This window comes from Odocoileus virginianus, chromosome 29 (genome assembly GCF_023699985.2).
Source record: "Odocoileus virginianus isolate 20LAN1187 ecotype Illinois chromosome 29, Ovbor_1.2, whole genome shotgun sequence".
Classification (NCBI taxonomy): domain Eukaryota; kingdom Metazoa; phylum Chordata; class Mammalia; order Artiodactyla; family Cervidae; genus Odocoileus; species Odocoileus virginianus.
In genome coordinates this window covers 15,868,255-15,889,692 of record NC_069702.1, presented here as the reverse complement: position 1 = coordinate 15,889,692, position 21,438 = coordinate 15,868,255, and the positions used below count along the sequence as shown (strand labels likewise).

General features: G+C 38.2%; 1 protein-coding gene and 1 long non-coding RNA gene across 6 annotated transcripts in view; one reads left to right on the top strand and one right to left on the bottom strand.

Annotated features, from left to right (window-relative positions):
* The window catches only part of ARHGAP24 (Rho GTPase activating protein 24), a 545,723-nt gene that overhangs the window by 355,309 nt on the left and 168,976 nt on the right, over nucleotides 1–21,438 (top strand). The window lies entirely within an intron of this gene.
* On the bottom strand, nucleotides 1,634–21,413 carry LOC139032031 (uncharacterized). The gene is made up of 2 exons (XR_011484570.1): nucleotides 14,268–21,413; nucleotides 1,634–9,348 (listed from the first exon to the last, which is right to left on the bottom strand). It is a non-coding gene; the product is annotated as an uncharacterized lncRNA (long non-coding RNA).

The window sequence follows — 21,438 nt, the reverse complement described above, 5'->3', positions numbered from 1 at the left end:
CAGTTTCTTTAGTCATCACTGTAAACATTTCTTGACTTATATTTAGCCACTGTTGACAACATCATTAACAATTTGGGATATCTCAGTTAGGTATTGAAAGGAGTTTAAATTAATAGCAACAAGCCAGTCAACTTAACAAAACCATCCCGTCCCTCAAGGGTAAATATTGTACAGTCAACAAAACTGATCATTTAAAAGCATTTTATAGGCAACGTATTCCAAAATGAGAAGAAACAGCTAAAAGGAGCATTTTATATCTGTTTAATGAGCCACTTAAAGATTTATCATTTTTTATAAGAGGAATATATTAATGATTAAGATTTTTTTTGTTTACCAAAGGAGAGATAATAGAAAAAAAGTTATGGAAAATGTATTCTTAATTCAAAGATAATGAACAAAATGCTGTATTTTAAAAGAATATTAATGCTCAAAAGACAATGATGAAACAGATAATTTTATAAACTATCATTCTGCAGTGTGTGTACAGCAAATGAAAGTACAGAGTAAGGTAATATTAAAATATTTTTTCATCTCTGTAACCTATCCCCTTACATCTTGTTCAGAGAAAATAAGAGCCAAGGAATTTTGTTTGCTTGCTCAGATAATAGCTGAAATTGGAAAGAGGTAATTTGACTTGATAGAGCCAACACAGGAGACACACAGGGTGTGTTATGGGAGCATCATAGCAGAATGGAAGGAGGTGGCCTTGGGGACAGGCGGTCATGTGGTCAAGTCTTGGCTTTACCCCTTATTTTCTGCTTATTATTGTTATTCAGTCTCTAAGTCATGTCCCACTCTTTGCAACCCCATGGACTACAGCATGCTAGGATTCCTTGTCCTTCACCATCCCCCTGAGTTTGCTCAGGTTATTGTCCATTGAGTTGATATCCTATCTAACCATCTCATCCTCTGCCACCCGCTTCTCTTTTTGCCTTCAGTCTTTCCCAGCCTCAGAGTCTTTTCCAATGATTCAGCTCTTCATATCAGGTGGTGAAAGTATTAGAGCTTCAGCTTTAGTATCAGTCCTTCCATTGAATATTCAGGTTGATTTCCTTTAGGATTGACTGGTTTCATCTCCTTGCACTCCAAGGGACTCTCAAGAATCTTCTCCAGTTCAAATCTTGGCTTTATACCTTACTTTCTGCTTATAATAGTAATAAAAAAAGTTTTAACCTAAAAAAAAAAGCACTTCCATTTTAATAGAGGTAAGAGTTGAGAGTAAATATATAAAATTAAGAGAAGAAATAATCATATATGGCTACTTATACAGAGATTCATATCGAAGTATTAATGACAAAGCCAGTGAATGAGTTATTCATATGATTCATCAAATAAGTATCCCAGATAAGAAACAGAGTTATCTTACTCCATTCAAGGGTTAGCCATTTCCAAAATCTTCCCTTGATGGCTCAGTGATAAAGAATCTGCCTGAAGTGCAGGAGCTGAAGGAGACTCAGTTTCGATCCCTGGGTCGGGAAGATGCCCTGGAAAAAGAAATGGCAACCCACTCTATTATTCTTGCCTGGAGAATTCCATGGACAGAAGAACTGGTGGGCTGAAGTCCATGGAGTCAAAAAGAGTCGGACACAACTGAGGCAATTTAGCACATGTGTACACACAACGGAACTGAATATATTTATACATGTAAAAGTTTATTTAACATTCTTTAGCACACCCCTCCCCTGTTTTCAGGCATAGAATCTACTTCAGGACTTTCAGTACATCGTTCTAACATTCTTTGTTGTGTAAATTTTCTCACCCACAAAATAGTCTGATGAGGCAAGCTTAGAAGATAAACGAAGATGTTAGTGAAATAGCATGGATGGGGTTTTTCAGACCTGAGTACTAATAAGTAGGACAGGATCAGCAAAATGAGGTGAGGCAAGACAGATGGTAAGGAACTGATGTGCCCAGCTATGGAATTTCTTTCTGTAGTCAACCTCCAGCATTGAAATATCAGCTGGAGTCCCCCAAAGTTATATTTGAAAATAGTGTGGTCTTCAGTGTCAAATCCGGATTCATCACCTGCTACGTATGTGTGTAATCTGGGGCAAGCAAGCTATTTACGTTTTTGAGACTCAATTTCCTCATCTGTAACATGAGGATTATATTATAAGATAAAATGAGTACCTACCTTTCAGGGCTGTTAGGAGAATAATAAAAACGTATGTAAAGTCCTTGAAAAATAATCAGCACTCAATAAATGGCAGACATTATGACTGAGCTTATTCTAAAAATGTCAGCCTTGCCTTTTATATAACTAAATTACCAATTTTGTTAGATAATATCTCCTTCGTCTTTATTTTTCAGCACAAAATAGCTTTTTGACTTTGAGCAATGCCCTTAACCTTTGCATGATTCAGTTTCTTCACACGTGAAATAACAGGGGTAATATCTTGAGGAATGCTCGAGTCCTCCAAGGTCATGGTGCTAATAGCCTGCTATCCATTTTGTTCTTGATCATAATTAAAGCAAGAGGCGTATGCATCAATATGCTGCAAAATGCATGATCCAACACAGCACTGGCATCAGCAGCACAGACTGTAGGGTAACATGACCTCCGTTACTACTCATGGTTCCCCTGCTTAGTGTAGCTGACTGTTCTGGGCAGGTCAGGCAGCTGTTTTATGCCTCATTTTTTTTTTCCATTTTATAGATTTTCTTGTACAACTTAATTTTCTAATGATATAGAGAAAATCATTTGTCCTCAAGTCTCTATTACCTCATCTATCCTACTGGCGCTCTGCTTTCCAAATGTAATAAACAGTGCTAATGAAAGTATTATATTGTTTAACCACAAGCTGGCTAAACGCCAGCACTTCATTCTCTCACCCCAGTCAGACAAAAATGTTCTAGAATGTCAATTCTCTTTTAGTTATAGAGCTGTGAAACTGTAACAAATAATTCACTAGTAATTTGAAAAACTGTCATACAGAAATGTGTGTCATTATAATTATTAACACAGAGGAGAAAGTATGAAGGTAATGTATTTATTAATCAATACCTTCTCAGTACTTACTTGCTGTGTTTTCCTATTCATGAGTGAATTTTCATGATATATAGTATCAGTGTAAACATTTCCATATTCATAAAAGGTTTGGAACCTTTCTAATATTAAGGATCTGTTACAGTGAGCAAGAAAAATATATTGTTCAGGCCATACTTTAAAATTAACAGTAAGGAGGAATTTGGTGCTTCACATGGTAAAAGAACCTGCCTGCAATACAGGAGGCTCAGGCTCAATCCCTGGGTTGGGAAGACCCCCTGGAAAAGGGAATAGCAACCCACTCTAGTATTCTTGCTAGAGAATTCCATGAACAGAGAAGTCTGGCGGGCTACAGTCCATGGAGCTGTAAAGAGTCAGACTAACACTTTCCCTTTAGGAATTTGAGCTACAGGGCCACTGGCATCTTCTCTAATTATGAGATCCTTTGATATGTATGTATTCCTTGGAAAGTGATTGGTAATTAAAAATGGCAGTGCTTGAAATGATGTCTAGAGTTGTAACAAGTGTGGATCAGAAAGGCTTTGTATTAAGATACTAAATTGCAAATACTATAAAATATTTTTAATAAAAATGTTTAAATTATGTAAATTTGAAAGCTTCCTTTTCCTTTAGATATGTTACTTCATTATTCCTCATCCTAGGGGTGAGTTTACGCAGATGTGAGATCTGGCTGCTGGTGTATATGGTTGATGTATATAGTTGTTGTTCAGTCGCTAAATCATCTCCAGCTCTTTATGACCCCATGAACTGCAGCATGCCAGGCTCCTCTGTCTTCTGCTGTCTCCCAGATAGTGCTCAAACTCATGTCCATTGAATTGGTGATGCTATCTAACTATTTCATCCTCTGTCGGCCCCTTCTCCTTTTGCATTCAGTCTTTCTCGGAATCCAGGTTTTTTCCCAATGAGTTGGGCTTGTGTGAAGAACTGGCTCATTGGAAAAGACCCTGATACTGGAAAGATTGATGGCAGGAGGAGAAGGGGATGACAAAGAATGAGATGGTCGGATGACATCACTGACTCAGTGGACATGAGTCTGAACAAGCTCTGGTAATTGGTGATGGACAGGGAAGCCTGGCGTGCTGTAGTTCATGGGGTCCCGAAGAGTCAGATATGACTAAGTGATTAAACTGAACTAGGCTCTTCACATTAGGTGGCCAAAGCACTGGAGCTTCAACTTCAGCATCAGTCCTTCCAATAAATATTCAGGGTTGATTTCCTTTAGGATTGACTTCATCTCCTTTCAGTCTCTCAAGAGTCTTTTCCAACACCACAGTTCAAAAGCATCAATTCTTCAGCACTCAGCTTTCTTTATGGTCCAACTCTCATGTGCATACATGACTACTGGGAATAGCTTTGACTATAAGGAACTTTGTCAGCTTAGTGATGTTTCTGCTTTTTAATATGCTGTCTAGGTTTGTTATAGCTTTCTTTCCAAGAAGCAAGAGTCTTTTAATTTCGTGGTTGCAGTCACCATCTTACTGATTCTGGAGGCCAAGAAAATAAAATCTGTCACTATTTCCACCTTTTCCCCTTCTATTTGCCATGAAGGGATGGGAGTAGATGCCATTGTCTTAGTTTTTTGAATGCTGAGTTTTAAGCCAGCTTTTTAACTCTCCTCTTTCATCCTCATCAAAAAGCTTTTTAGTTCCTCTTCAATTTCTGCCACTAGACTAGTATCATCTGTATATCTGAGGTTGTTACATTTTTCCCAGTAATCTTGACTCTAGCTTGTGATTCATCCAGACCAGCATTTCACACGAGGTATTGTGCATAGAAGTTAAATAAACACTGTGACAATATACAGCCTTGATGTAGTCCTTTTCCGATTAGGAATAAGTGAGTTGTTCCATGTCTGATTCTAACTGTTGCTTCTTGACCTGCATACAGGTTTCTCAGGAGGCAGGTAAGGTGTTCTGGTATTCTGTCTCTTTAAGAAATTTCCACGCTTTGTTGTGATCCACAGAGTCAAAAGCTTTAGGGTTGTCAGTGAAGCAGAAGTAGATGGTTTTCTGGAGTTCCCTTGCTTTCTCTATGATCCAACGAACGTTGGCAATTTGATTTCTTGTTCCTCTCCCTTTTCTAAACCCAGCTTGTACACCTAGACGTTCTCAGTTCACATACTGTTAAAGCACAGCTTGAAGGATTTAGCGCATTACCTTGTTCAGTTCAGTCCCTCAGTCTTGTCCAACCCTTTGCGACCCGATGGACTGCAGCACGCCAGGCATCCCTGTCCATCACCAACTCCTGGAGTTTACCCAAACTCATGGTTAATTGAGTTGGCAATGCCATCCAACCATCTCATCCTCTGTCATCCCCTTCTCCTCCCACCTTCAATCTTTCACAGCATCAAGGTATTTTCCAATGAGTCAGTTCTTCACATCAGGTGGCCAAAATATTGGAATTTCAGCTTCAGCATCGGTCCATCCGATGAATATTCAGGACTGATTTCCTTTAGGATGGACTGGTTGGATCTCCTTGCAGTCCAAGGGACTCTCAAGAGTCTTCTCCAACACCACAGTTCAAAAGCATCAATTCTTCAGCATTCAGTTTTCACTATAGTTCAACTCTCACATCCATACGTGACTACTGGAAAAACCACAGACTTAACTAGACAGACCTTTGTTGGCAAAGTAATGTCTCTACCTTTTAATATGCTGTCTAGGTTGGTCATAACTTTTCTTCCAAGGAGTAAGTGTCTATTAATGTCTTGGCTGCAGTCACCATCTACAGAAATTTTGAAGCCCTAAAAAATAAAGTCTGTCATTGTTTCCACTGTTTCCCCGTCTATTTGCCATGAAGTGATGGGACCAGATGCCATGATCTTAGTTTTCTGAATGTTGAGTTTTAGGCCAACATTTTCCACTCTCCTGTTTCACTTTCATCAAGAGGCTCTTTAGTTCTTCTTTGCTTTCTGCCATAAGGGTGGTGTTATTTGCATATCTGAGGTCATTGATATTTCTCCTGGCAATCTTGATTCCAGCTTGTGCTTCCTCCAGCCCAGTGTTTCTCATGATGTACTCTGCATATAAATTAAATAAGCAGGGTGACAATATACAGCCTTGAAGTACTCCTTTCCCTGTTTGGAACCAGTCTGTTGTTCCATGTCCAGTTCTAACTGTTGCTTCCTGACCTGCATACAGATTTCTCAAGAGGCAGGTAAGGTGGTCTGGTATGCCAATCTCTTTCAGGATTTTCCAGTTTGTTGTAAGGCTTTGGCATAGCAATAAAGCAGAAATAGATGTTTTTTCTGGAACTCTCTTGCTTTTTCGATAATCCAACAGATCTTGGCAATTTAATATCTGGTTCCTCTGCCTATTCTAAAGCCAGCTTGAACATCTGAAAGCTCATAGTTCATGTACTGTTGAACCCTGGTTTGGAGAATTTTGAGCATTACTTTGCTAGCATGTGAGATGAGTGCAGTTGTGCAGTAGTTTGAGCATTCTTTGGCATTGTCTTTCTTTGGGATTGGAATGAAAACTGACCTTTTCCAGTCTCGTGACCACTTTTGAGTTTTCCAAATTTGCTGGCATATTGAGTGCAGCACTTTCACAGCATCATCTTTTAGGATTTGAAATAGCTCAACTGGAATTCCGTCACCTCCACTAGTTTTGTTTGTAGTGATGCTTCCTAAGGCCCACTTTACTTCACATTCCAGGATGTCTGGCTCTAGGTGAGTGATCACACCATCATGATTATCTGGATGGTGAAGATCTTTTTTGTATAGTTCTTCTGTGTATTCTTGCCACCTCTTCTTAGTGTCTTCTGCTTCTGTTAGATCCATACCATTTCTGTCCTTTATTGAGCCCATCTTTGCATGAAATGTTCCCTTGGTATCTCTAATTTTCTTGAAGAGATCTCTAGTCTTTCCCATTCTATTGTTTTCCTCTATTTTTTTGCACTGATCACTAATGTCTGTTTCTAGGTGAATGACCACATCATCATGATTATTCGTGTCATCAAGACCTTTTTTATGTAGTTCTTCTGTGTATTCTTGCCACCTCTTCTTAATATCTTCTGCTTCTATTAGGCCCTTACTGCTTCTGTACTTTATCATGCCCATTATTGCATGAAATGTTCTTTTGATATCTCCAAGGAGATGCAGGAAACACACGTTTGATGTCTGGGTTGGCAAGATCCTCTGGGGGAAAAACCGGCAGCACACTTCAGTATTCTTACCTGAAAAATCTCAAGGGCAGAGGATCATGTCAAGCCACAGTCCAGGAGATCACAATGAGTAAGATACATCTGAGCAAACATGCATGCACTTTTGCAATAAGGAGCTGATGATCTTAGCCACAGTCAGCTCCAGGTCTTCTTTTTACTGACCATACACAGCTTCCCCATCTTTGACTGCAAATACATAGTCAATCTGATTTCCCTATTGACCATCTGGTGATGTCCATGATTGATGCATAGAGAATTCTAGTCAGAAACCTGAAATTCCCGGTCCACACTGGCTTGACAGGCAAGGATGTCACCCTGTTATCAACCATCTCCACCCCTTCTTATATTCATGCTACTTAATCTATGTACAAAATTTCTAGATTGCCTTTAACATAAAATTTATTTTTTCTTATTACACTACTTAAATATTTATCACTTTATTTCACTGATAATTATAGTAAAAGTAGAAAATTTAATGATGAAGATTTAACCACAATTAACAGCAAGTATTTACTGATTAAAAAGAAAATCTTCACATCTTTTATTATCACATGAACAAGTTCAAAATCTTCAGGAAGAGCTAGAGAAAAACAAACACATGCATTAATGCAAAATTGATTTTAGCATTTTTTTCAAATATATTCATATCACTTCTGTGCAAAATATGTATGTCTAGAGAAATAAAAGCTGGTGACATAATTAGTATTTTCTTTTATAATAACTGTATTTTTAATAATAAGGATCAGAGGCCCAAGTGAGAATTTCTCACCTTTTCATAAAATCATTTTCATATTTCTTCATAACATGATTATTGGATCATAATAACTATTTAAAATAAACCTGACTGTTCTATCAGATGTTGGTTCAGGGGAGTTTTAAGTTTGAAAGCAGTATCTTGAACTTAAGATTATTTTCTGTGACATCTATTAAATTGCAAAAAAAATAATTCACACTTTCTTCAGAATCTAGATAAAACTAACAGAAAATTTGGAACTTGAAACTGATTTTTCCCCCAGCCAAAAATATCTTCGTTTACCTTAAGAAAACTATCCCCAGCCCTAACAATAAAACCCATGCTCTTTAAGATGTCAGAGAGTCTCACATGGAGACATGTAACTCCCATTCGCTTCCCCTGACTTCCTGTAGTGTTTTTTCTCTTCAGGAGATTTGTTTCTATTAGCTATTTTCAGTCATCCCATGATGACTTCATAGAGCCTCTTGCTTTCATAATCTATCAGTACAGCCAGTCCTATTAGAGCCAATAAAATGCCTGATGCAAGGCTGGATTCTCACAAGGGTCCAGGAGAAAATAAAGGAAAATAGCATCAATTATTTCCCTGGTGCCTCAAACAGTAAAGGATCCTTCTGCAATGCGGGAGGCCTGGGTTTGATCCCTGGGTTTGGAAGATCCTTGGAGGAGGGCATGGCAACCCACTCCAGTATTCTTGCCTGGAGAATCCCCATGGCAAAGGAGGCTGGTGTGCTGCAGTCCGTGGGGTCACAGAGAGTCGGACACTACCGAGTGACTAAGCACACTCACACGTGGTTTCGTGCCGTGAGACACCCGTTCTCCAGGGAGACTGGCTTCAGTTCCAGCATGGTCCCTATCCTGCCTCTAAGTAGGTGGCTCTCTCTTATGACCTGTCAGTCAGCTGACTTGCTAGGCCTTTTCCATGTTCCTCTCAACTTAGACCTTAGTCAGAAAGCCAGAAAGATCTGCTGCTTCTACTCTTTGAGAGCCTTCTTCTTGCTTTATTTTCTTTTTAGTACAATTACCTCATATCAGGATGAGTTAATCAGAAATAGCCGTGGTCGATCTTCACTGCAAAGTCCATGGCAGAATAGTAATCACCTCGGTGTACTTTGGACTTTCCTGGTGGCTCAGATGGTAAAGAATCTGCCTGCAATGCAGGAGACCTGGGTTCAGTCCCTGGGTCAGGGAGATCCGCTGGAGAAGGAAATGGATACGCACTCCACTAATCTTGCCTGGAGAATTCCATGGACAGGAGCCTGGTGGGGTTGCAGAGTCAGACATGACTGAGCAACTGACACTCTCATTTTGGTACACCTCGATGAGCCCAAGATTCACATAGGAGGAGAGGACAGGAGCAACAGGGAATGAGTCTGTTTAGATTTCTCCAAAAACCGCCTCTTTTTGACCATCTGGGGCAGTGGATCTGTAACAATAGGGAAAAAAGACCTAACTACTTGAGTAAAAATCATAAGACAAAACTTCGTAGTAAAGTAGGAATAACAACCAAATGAAGACTCCCATGCTGTTTCCTATGCCAGAGTCAAATGCTCAGGATTTATGGCACTTTGAGCAAGAGACTTTTTATTTGAAGGTGTCAGTATTCTCAGCTGTGAAATTCCTACAGTCTTTTTTATATCTATGATTCATGGTCAATTCCTTAAAGTGAAAGTTAAATAAATAGTAAAGCAGATCTTGCTTGATAGGCATCCATTATATCCTTAAGAGAGAAGTAGGTAGATGGAAGTTAGAAGTCATCATAGAATGTAGGTGTGAAAATTTATTGAATCATTTATTTGATAAATAATAAGTAATAATTTAGAGGTTTTGCACATAATTCATTTTATTGAAATTAAGAGTTTCACATATTATCATGTGTTTAAAGCCAAGTATAAATAGTACAGTGAAAATAATCCTTTTAATGTAGAGACTTTTCTGAGATATTTAATACAAAATCATGGCCATGTACCCCAGATCCTGGTTCTTGGTTGAGATCTGTCCCAGTTGGCTAGTTTCTTTGTTTAAATTCTTAGCCTGATTTGTGTTTGGTATTCCCATTATCTTGGCTATTAAAATCCAAGTGCCTATATCTCTCTTTGATTTAGATTCTAAGACAGTGTAGAATTATTGACCACTTGCTGGGTGATATCGATATTATGACAAAGTGGTATTGATTTCCTAAGCTAGATTTTCCTTATCTGTAAAATGGAAATGATTATATGCATTTAGTCTTTATTCTCTAATTAGTTTCTTTTTTCTCAGAAACATGATGAAGCAGGCAAAGCACAGACTTCTGGGGTCATGTGGCCTCTCTTCATTTTCTTGTTCATTTTAGCCTAATTTCATGCTTGTGCTTATTTGCCCCTTCATGGTGTCTGACTCTTCGCAACCCCATGGACTGTAGCCCACCAGGTACCTCTGTGCATGGGACTTTTTTCCAGGCAAGAATACTGGAGTGGGTTGCCATTTCCTTCTCTAGGAGTTAGCCTAGTTGGGTTGCTATGTAAATCAGAAAAGAGACATTTAAGACCACCACAAAGGTGATTGGTTTTATCATCATCAAAAGAGCTTCAGTTGGATGTCAGCAGGTCCGTTTTTCTTTCTAAAATTATGACCTTATTGTGATAAAGTGAAAACTAGTTTTAGGTAATTTATAACTTTTCATTAGAGAGAAGTAGGACTCCTGTTTTAGGTTTCTTCCCTATGCTGAGTCCTCTTCCTCCTCCGTGAAATCTTTCTTTTGGTTGTTTTCTTCTCTCGAGCTGGTTAGCATTTATTGATCCCCTGTTGAGGGAGAAGTGTTTATTACCTCCACTATTGCCTGTGCCTACTTGTTTATTCTCATTTTCCCCTCCTTTTCAAAAATGTCACAATAGCCTCATCACAACAGATTGTTTGTTGCTATAAAGATTTCTTTTTTGTTGTTGTTTTAATAGGAGATGTCATGGGACATGCAAAGGGTAGTGTTATCAGAGGAAATATTTTGACAACTGCCATTAAGCCAATTTGAAAAGCTTCATGGAAATGCTTATGACTTCAGTTTGTCTGCATCATTTGTTTATCTTTTGCTTTCTGAATGACTGTTGGTATGAACTGAACGGTTTGTAATAGACCTTTATATTGTGTTATTATTTATAGTTGCCTAGCAGTAAAAGCCATGGAGCTCATTTTAAAATCAACAAAAATCCAACACCAAAGTCATAAAATTAAGTACAGATTAACATCTGATGGGAACCCCTTAGATTCTCAGTTTACGTGACATCTCAGCATCCATTGTCTGATTGGACTGTCATTAGACAGGTAAGGAAATTGAGACCTGGAGAGGGAAAGTGATGTGCCCAGGTTTTCAGTCAACAAGTAGCAGAATTCCTCTGCCTCCCATTCCAGTTCTCTTTTTACCAGTCAAGGACACCTCTCCATTTGCTGCTAATTCTTGGTGGTGCTAAGATTCTTCTCATTTCTCTAGTTTCCCTTGTCAAAATTTGCAATGGTGGAGACAAGAAAAGTGAATAAGAAAAAGATGTCAGTGCAAAATTATACCAGTGTTAGTCCTTCTATTTTATATACTTCTAATGTGTTTTATTGTAGGCTAATAGGATGAAACTCCTGCCCCATGTTTAAGTATAATTCCTTAAAAATGCTCTGTTGATACAGTTCAATGTAATAAAGCAAATTTACATATGACTAACAAATTTGTTTTCACTGTTATAATGTACTCTATTATTTCTAGACTAAATAATATGGAAATTATGTGAACATATTGAATGAATATCAAGATACAATTTTAAAGCAACTATTAAAATGTAAAATGTGAATAAATTTAAATATGTCTCTTACTGTGAAGAAGTGATTGATGAATTGCAACATGGAAACAATGGCTGTTCTCTTCCGTCATTAATTTTAATGATATTTTTCGTATTGCAAGATGTGCTTTGAGACCTTCAAAGGATCCACACATGGAATTTATCAAATAAAAATTGCAGTGGTTTCTTTGGGTGACATAGATGTATAGTAGCCAGAATGTATAAGAAGTCACTTAGAACTTATCCTCATGTATAAATGAAACAGGGGATCAGCACCAGCTTGTATCTAATGTTTTATTGGGATAAATGTCTGTCCTTGTTCTATGGATAAAAATAAGGCTGGTTACAAAATTTGTACAAACAACTTGAACCATCAGAACTCAAAAAATTGATACGTGGATTAAAGTATCCAAAATAATTTATAACAAGTACTGGTAAATATGCTTATTCACTCACATTCTGTCCCCAAAAAAGGTACTTTAAAATTAATATGTGCTAATTTTTTGCCATCAGAAGACAGCTCCCAATTAGATTAGACTTTTTAACATAGTGATCTTTTTTCTTAGAAATTCATTCTAAGGCTTTGAAAAACAAAATCTACAGAAAAACAAAAATATTCCTAGTAGTGAGTAGTATAATTTACTGAAAAAAAAAAAAACCTGAAAACTAAGTTTATGCCTCCAAATAAAGTAACATACAAATAACCTGTGTTATACCATGCAAAAGAATATTATTCAGACATTGAAAACAGCAAATTAAATAATAATTTTATTCATATATTTTACAATTTGAAAGTGTTTTGCTTTTTTCTTTTTTGCAGTATCTCATCTGATGATTCTTGATACAAGGAAAATGCTTATAAAATATTCAAAGTGAAATAGTATTTAAAAATTTTATAGATGAACTATGACAATAACTGCATAAATTGCTACAAATGAATAAAGATTAGAATGTGTGTGTATGCATTATGTAGATAGATAGTTGATAGATACACACATACAATATATAGTTGAGGAAGCTATATATATCATTTTCTTTAATATTAAGATATTTAATTTAAACAAAAACTTGTTCTAAATTTTAAACAGAAAACAAAATCTGATTATTCCTCTTGAATAGATTAAACTAAAAAACATTGTCTTTTTCCATGATAGAATAGAATCATAAAACAGATCTTTTACTCTAATTTCGATATGAATAAATAAATCATGTTTCTCAAATTTTTTGCCAACCAAGATGAAATTCAGTCCATGATATTAGTTCAGTCCATAAATATATAATTTATGTGTATTCAAACTTTATTTAGCTTCCAAAAATGACCCTGGAGTTCTAATAGTATCCCAACTAAAGAGTAGGAATAATGCAAAAACACAGGTTTGTTTAGTCAGAGTCCAAAGAGAGATATGAATAAGTGGAAGAATTTACTGTTTTCCTTAAAATCTGTTGGAGATTGTTGTTTTGTGAATATCACACTTTTATATTTTTGATCCTCTAGCTCAGCAATATCTGAAGAGCATAGTGCACTCTCAGTATTATTTGCATTGACTTTTTGTTTAAAGAGCAAAATCCACCCCTTGAAATACAGCCTTGCTTAGCTAATAAACCTGTTTCTCCTTATGAGCATGTTAGAAAAATTTTATTCAATTTAAAAAGGAAAACATATGGCTATGACTTAACTATTGGAAATTTAAATGCTCAATATGCATGCATTTGGTATTTCTATTTCTCCAGTCCTTCAAATATTATTTAAGCAGACAAACACACAAATAAAACACTAATGGGTGAATGAATTTTAACCTGAGTCCAAATACTCCTGATTGGCCTCAAGACCTTTATGCTCAACACAGCTGGTCCCAAGAAACACATAAATTGAGGACCTGAGTCTGCCATTTGATTAACAGGCTGATGTTTGTTCATTTTCTTGTGACCCTGAGTTCTCTACCAGCTGGTTCCCAGTTAGGTCAGGAGATATATAGAGCACAAAGAAAAGTGCAAGGAGGGCCCATGTGACTTCAGCAATACAGTCTCTCCCTTAGGCACCCTGCTTGCTGCTGCTGACAAGTGCGCAGTTGTGTCCTACTCTTTGCAACTGCATGGACTGCAGTCCACAGACTCCTCTGTCCATGGGATTTTTCCAGGCAAGAAAACGAGTGAGTTGAGGCACCCTGGTTACCCCCAAATAAATTTATATTGACTTTACAGAACAGAGCTCTAAAATATGCACTAAAGCAAGCTCTTTTTTTAGAAGACAATAGATTTTCTTGATTGTATATACTGTTAGTTCATCATTCCCCCTTTAGGAATAAGTAGGGGTTCTCTACTTATTCCTAAAGACATTACTTTGCAAACAAAGGTCTGTATAGTCAAAGCTATGGTTTTTCCAATAGTCATGTATGGATGTGAGAGTTGGATCACAAAGAATGCTGAGTGCTGAAGGATTGATGCTTTTGAACTGCGGTGTTGAAAAAACTCTTGAGGGTCCCTTGGACTGCAAGGAGGTCAAACCAGTCAATCCTAAAGGAAATCAATCCTGAATACTCACTGGAAGGACTGATGCTGAAGCTGAAGCTCCACTAGTTTGGCCACCTGATGTGAAGAACTGACTCATTGGAAAAGCCCCTGATGCTGGGAAAGGCTGAAGGCAGGCAGAGAAGGGGACAGAGGGTGAGATAGTTAGATGGCATCACCAATTCAAAGGACATGAGTTTGAGCAAGCTTTAAGAGATGGTGAAGGACCGGGAAGCCTGGCATGCTGCAGTCCATGGAGTTACAAAGAGTTGGACACGACTGAGCAATTGAACAACAAAGGGGTTCCCTGGTGGTCAGACGGTAAAGAATCTGCCTGCATTGAAGGAGGCCTGGGTTCGATCCTTGGGTTGGGAAGATCCCCTGGAGGGCATGGCAACCCACTCAAGTATTCTTTACTGGAGAACCCCCATGGACGAGCCTGGCAGATAGAGTCCATGGGGTTGCAAAGAGTCGGACATGACTCAGTGACTAAGCACAGCACAGTTATTCAAAAACTCTGATCATGTATTCATGAGTACTTAGATATACACCATGTTCTTTCTCTCTGTATATACACATAGACACAATACAGCTGATAAGAGAAATGATAATAACAGGTCTAAAGACTGAATGTTTCCACTTGCAGATATTATCAACATGGGTGGGTTAGTTCTGAAATTTTTTTTTTCAAAAATGATTCCCAGATATTATGATCTAGAGTTATTGGTTTCTCTTTTTCTTCCTTTTACCATCTTCTTTCTTTTTACTATATGGTAGTAATGATCATTGCAGAATATTTAGAAAACAGAAAAAAGGTCAAAAATAAAATTGTTCCTGTTGTCTCACTGCTGTTAATGTTGTTGTTTAGTTGCTAAGTCATGTCCAACTCTTTGCGACCCCATGGACTGTAGCCCGCCGGGTTCCTCTGTCCGTTGGATTCTCTAGGCAATAATACTGGAGTTAGTTGCCATTTCCTTATCCAGGGGATCTTCCTGGCCCAGGGATTGAACCCAAGTCTCCTGCACTAGCAGACGGATTCTTTACCACTGAGCCTCCTTGGAAGCCTCTCCATGTATAGAGGAACCCGGTGAGCTACAATCCATGGGTCCCAAAATGTTGGACATGACTGAGTGACTAACAATTTCACTTTCAAGGGACATTGACACTGATGTTTTGAAGGTTTTACCCTCAAGGACCTACTTAGTAGAAAACAGAAGTAACCAGGTCCCAGAGGGTCCCAGTCTTCCAAAAGGAGCCCTTACTGAAGGATGTTGGTGGAACAGCATCTGAGGCTACAATCACCTAGCCCAGGTTGCCAGGTGACTGAAAGCTTTTCCTCAGACCACCTGACTATAATGGCCTGTCACACTGTACGTGGGTGACAATTATATTGCAAGACTATATTTTTATGAAAATTTCAAATATGTCCAGTGCTCCTGATTGCACATTTTAAAGCAACTTTAAATACCCAGAAATTCCTTTCCCTGTGTTCACAAAATGATAATCTTCAGAATTTTTTCCCTTCTAATTTATACTCCTAAGTATTTTTTTCTAAAACCACTTGAACATATTTAGGAAAATTTTCAGTAAAATCAGAACAGTGATTATTTACAGCATAGAGTAGAGAGACATAAACAGAAACATCTTTTTGCCTTCAGGAGAAAAATGTCTTCAATACAAAACAAAATTATGTTTCAAGAAACATTAAATTTTTACTGCTCAGGAAGTGTTCAGTTTCAGGATTTTGACTGTATATACATTAAGAGACCTGAAATATGTATCTTTAAGCATCCACATTTAAAAAAAAGCTTATGCATTTCAGATTACTTTAAATTTTTCCCTAAATGACCTTCAATGTTTTAACAATATTTGCTCTCCATCACTAATAATAGTTATTATCATGTGGAGTTGTTTCTAAAGCCCAAGAAAAGGAATTAAATCGAAAGGAGTGGCAGGGGAAAATATGTTAGAAAAATAGTTTTTCTCATTAGATTACAAGCTAGAAACAACCAAATTCTACTCATTTAGGAACCCAGTTCCACCTACATGGAAAGATTCTAAGAATTGCAGGCTGCTGCTGCTACTGCTGCTAAGTCGCTTCAGTCGTGTCCAACTCTGTGCGACCCCATAGACAGCAGCCCACCAGGCTCCGCCATCCCTGGGATTCTCCAGGCAAGAACACTGGAGTGGGTTGCCATTTCCTTCTCCAATGCATGAAAGTGAAAAGTGAAAGTGAAGTGGCTCAGTCGTGTCTGACTCTTAGCGACCCCATGGACTGCAGCCTACCAGGCTCCTCCGACCATGGGATTTTCCAGGCAAGAGTACTGGAGTGGGGTGCCATTGCCTTCTCCAAAGAATTGCAGGCTAGACCTCCTTTAATATCTGTGTGAAGTTAAATACTACCAGTAGGACACATCAGGAAGGAATCATCATTAAGAAAGGAAGCAAGAACCAAGCAGAAAACCAAACCATCTTATTTGCTCTTTTACCCACTGCAAATATTGGCCCATGCTTCCTAATGCTTTCTTTATACATTTAAACTTTAATACAAGTTTCCTTTCATTTGTTGTTGTTATTCAGTTGCTCAGTCATGTTTGACTCTTTTGACCCCATGGACTGCAGCATGCCAGTCCCTGTCCTTCACCATCTCCTGGAGTTTGCTCAGACTCATGCTTATTGAGTCAGTGATACCATCCAAACATCTCATCCTGTTTTATCCCCTTCTCCTCCTGCCTTCAATCTTTCCCAGCAGTCTTTTCTAATGAGATGGCTCTTTGCCTCAAGTGGCCAAAGTATTGAAGTTTCAGCTTCAGGATCAGCATCAGTCAGTCCTTCCAAAGAATGTTCAAGGTTGATTTCCTTTAGGACTGACTGGTTTGATCTTTCAGACCAAGGGACTCTCAAGAGTCTTCCCCAGCACCACATTTCGAAAGCATCAATTCTATGGAGCTCAGCCTTTTTTTATGGTATTACCTGATTTGAAATCAGGATCTCGAAATGAAGTTTCTGAGACAAAGAAAGAGAGGGTGCAATGTGCTTTTCTGTATTTTCTTCTGTGAAATTACACTCAGGAAAACACTAGCTGAACTGTTTGAAAAACCAAGTGCTTTAATGGGACAGTATAACAATGTGCAGAAAATACCAGAAATGATGTCTCCTTTTTCATTATTTTTGATTTGAGAGAGAATTGAAAACTTTGCCAGTAGATTTTTATTTCATTGAAAGATCACTGCAGCAGTTTCTAAATTTAAGAAATAATAATTCTGACATGGTTATGTTTTATCCTTTCTTAAGAATTAAAATGAGTTTAAGAATAAGAGAAAGCAGCTTTTCACTTTGCTATATGGTGGTTTTATCGGTAAAGAATCTGCCTGCAAGGCAGGAGACCCGGGTTCAGTCCCTGGGACAGGAAGCTACCCTGGAGAAGAAAATGGCAACTCACTCCAGGATTCTTGCCAGGGAAATCCCATGGACAGAGGAACCTGGCAGGCTACAGTCCATGGGTCGCAAGAATAGGACATGACTTTAGCGACTAAACCACCACCACCATATAGTCATCATAGGCCTCTCTATAGAGTAAACTTTTTTTACTTGCTCTTTAGTTAAATATGCTGCCATAGAACAAGAGGGTTGTAGTGAGTGTCAAAATGTGTATTCTGAGCAAAAATAGCAATAAAATGAATGCCAAATAGCTGAATGCCTTTTACTTTCTTTTGTGTGAGCTGATTGGCTATTCAGGATGATGTTAGTGCTTTTATTTTTTTATTCAGAATCTAAACTGAAAAAATATTAAAACTCCTGTTTTTATTCTTTTTCTCTATTTATTTTGACTTATTACTAATCAGTGGCCCAGTTATATTTATCTCTTTAAAGAAAATACCTACAACACACTGATTCTAGCTCCAAGATTTTGAAATTTAGTTTTCTTTTTAAGGCTAGATTTGGCGAGGATGAAGAGGCTGGTTTTATGAAGTGATGTTGGATGGTGCAGTTTGCAGATGAGAGTATTAAAAGCAGAGGCAAAGTATCATCAGCCAGTGGCATTCTCAGAGAAGATTGTAAAAATATGGGAAAGGGAGATTGAAGGCAGGAACAAATACCCTGTGTGAAGGATTTGGTGTGAATTGCCCTGCTGGCTTGCAGATATAATTTCAAGGTTTCTCCCTCAGCTGGCAATGCCACTTAAAATGAGGAGAGCAGAAATACATACCATGCAGGGCTGCATTTCAGGCTCTGCTTCTAGCATTCCAATAAAACTGGTAGAAAGAACCTGGTGTTTTATTAACATCCTCAGACTCAGGGAACTGAAACTTGTGACTCTTGATACAGTACTCCAAACTGTAGTTGAAAAAAAAAGCCTTGTCTGCTACATTTAAGGGTAAGAGATTGCCTTGTTCCCTTGTGGGCATTTCTAAGGATCTTGTAATCTAAGCAAATTGAAATAAAACAATACTCGTGAAAAATGGAGTGGTAGTTACTATATAGGAACACTGTAAACTCACATCTTCAGAATATACTATGTGGCTTATGCCTGGGTGCTCAGTCGCTCAGTCGTGTCTGACACTGCAACCCCATGGACTGTAGCCCGCCAGGCTCCTCTGTCCATGGAATTCTCCAGGTAAGAATACTGGAGTGGGTTGCCATTTCCTTCTCCAGAGGATCTTCCCAACCCAAGGATCAAACCCACATCTGCATTGGCAGGCAGATTCTTTACCCCTGCAACTGGAAACTCTACTTAACATTGTGGGGACCTAAATGGGAAGGAAGTCCAAACAGGAGAGGATGTGTGTATATGTATGGCTGATTCATTTTGCTGTACAGTAGAAATTGACACAACATTGTAAAGCTACTATACACCAATAAAAATTAATTAAAATAAACACATATTCTGTTCCTTTCTGTAAAAAAATAGACATTCATCTTCAGCTTGAAGACAGGCCAAATCCATTAAAAAAAAAAAAAAGAATTAGAGGCACATATTAACAAAAACTATTATTTTTTGTCTGTATCCTACATCAACTTCCTGGTTAAAAAAAACAAAAAAAAAAAACTTTTCTAAACATTTCTGTTCTTTTTATAAAAGCTAACTTACCTGGCAAATACTCTCAAGGTTTTGTGGTAATTGCATTCTTGTCTTCTCTACTCCCTCTATTTATAAAGCACATTTTATTTCTGTAAGTTATAAATCAACAGATTTCCTCCAAGTTCAAGGCCAGGCAGACGGCGATTGTAGTTCAAGCCCCAAAACTCACCAGTAACAGTGTGCAGGCAAATTCTTCTCATTGATAAAATGGGATAGAATGGCATCATCCACTCAATGGACTTGAGTTTAAGCAAACTCTGGGAGATAGTGAAGGACAGGGAAGCCTGGCGTACTGCAATCCATGGGTCATGAAGAGTCAGACCCAACTGATCAACTTAACAACAGCAATACAGTGGGAATAACACCAATTACCTCATAGCATCTACAAGGATTAACTGAGAGAACATTCGTGAAGCCCCCAGCCCTGTGTGTCTCAGAAGACAGGTGTTCATAGGGTCACTCCTTTCCTGTTTCCCATTGGTCTGCTTCCTTTACCCGCCCTCAACCTATTTCCAAATAATGCATACATAATTGTAGGAACGTTAGCATGAATGGCCTGGTGTATTTGTTACTGAATTAACTCAGCAGTGAACTTGGCATTCTTTCCCCAAACTTTCCCCTTCATTAATCCTCCTGGGCAACATCCTTAAACACAGTCTTATTCCTAGACACCAGAAACCGTGAAACCAGTCATGCACGAGAGCATTTTTCTACCAGGCTTTCAGCTGGTCTCATTTGTCCTTAAAGACCAGACAGAGCTTATGTTGTTCACAGTGGGCTGACTTTGGCCATGTGGTCACTGTCGTCAAGATCCGCCACCAGGAGGACAGCGGTTCAATAAAATCTTGAGCTCTATTTATAGCCCACTTGAAACAAACACTCTCCCATGAAGCCTGAGGAGTCCTCTTTGAGTACACAGAAAGTAATTCACTAGTCCCAGTACCAAACTAGGGCAACAGGAGGGTGGAAAAGGCAGTAAGTACATTTTTTTTTCTGGCCCTCTACAGTTTATAAAGCATTTGCTCCTACGTGCTGTCTCATTTCATCTTCATGTTGACCCAGCAGGGAGCCAAAGCAGACGTTGGTAGTAAATCCCCATTTTATAGATTTTAAACCCACTGTTTAGGAGGTTAGATGAGTTGCTCATGTTACGTGGTTGGAGAAGGAGGGGAGAGGAAAGTGGTTAAAGAGCAAGAATGACTTCCTGTTAATGCGATCAATCTAATCTTCAGTGAATAATGGTTTACCTGTAAGAATAAAAAAGAAAACACAACAAAGAGAAATAATGTTTTATCATGTTTTGGCAAGCTTAAAAACTGTTTTTCTCCACTTTGGATAGGAAAACCAAAATAAGATAAATAAAAGCCTGCTGGATAGGGCAGGGTGCTCAGCTCAGTCGGTGTTCTATGATAATCTAGATAGGTAGGATGGGGTGGGATGGGGTGGAATGCGAGGAGGGGCCACAAGTGGGGAGATATATATATATATGTACACATATACCTGCTTCATTTGGTTATACAACATTATAAGGCAACTGTACCCCAATTAAAAAAAAAAACTTAGACTTTACAGGGAAACGTTTATAAACATGTTTGCATCTGCCTAGAACATCCACATGCAGAATGATTATATTTTAGGCCAGAAACGCCTTTTTGAAATCTCTCCAAATTAAAATGTGCATCAGTCAAGACTAATCTTAAAAAAGATGGCAAGCATTTTTATGAGACGTTTTAGTTGATTTTGCCAGTCACCTCTGAAATAGATATATCTTTACTGTCTTTTTAATATGGGGGATTTACATAATTCAAATATGTGTCCCCAGAGCAAGACATCATTAATGGGAATTAGTCTATGGAGCAGAAATGATTTTATTCTGAAAAGAATTATTTTATTTTGATTTTGGCAAGGACTTTAATTTTCTAAGATCTTTCTTTAAGCTTGTTAACCGCAAAGAGTCAGACATGACTTAGTGACTGGGGAACAGCCACATGAAAAGGGCATACAAAAAACTTTTTGGCTTGAAAAGGATGTCTGATCTATTAGAATAGCTGCACTGAAGTCCGTGTGTGTATGTATGTGTGTGTGTGTGTGTGTGTGTGTGTGAGACACACACAGAGAGATA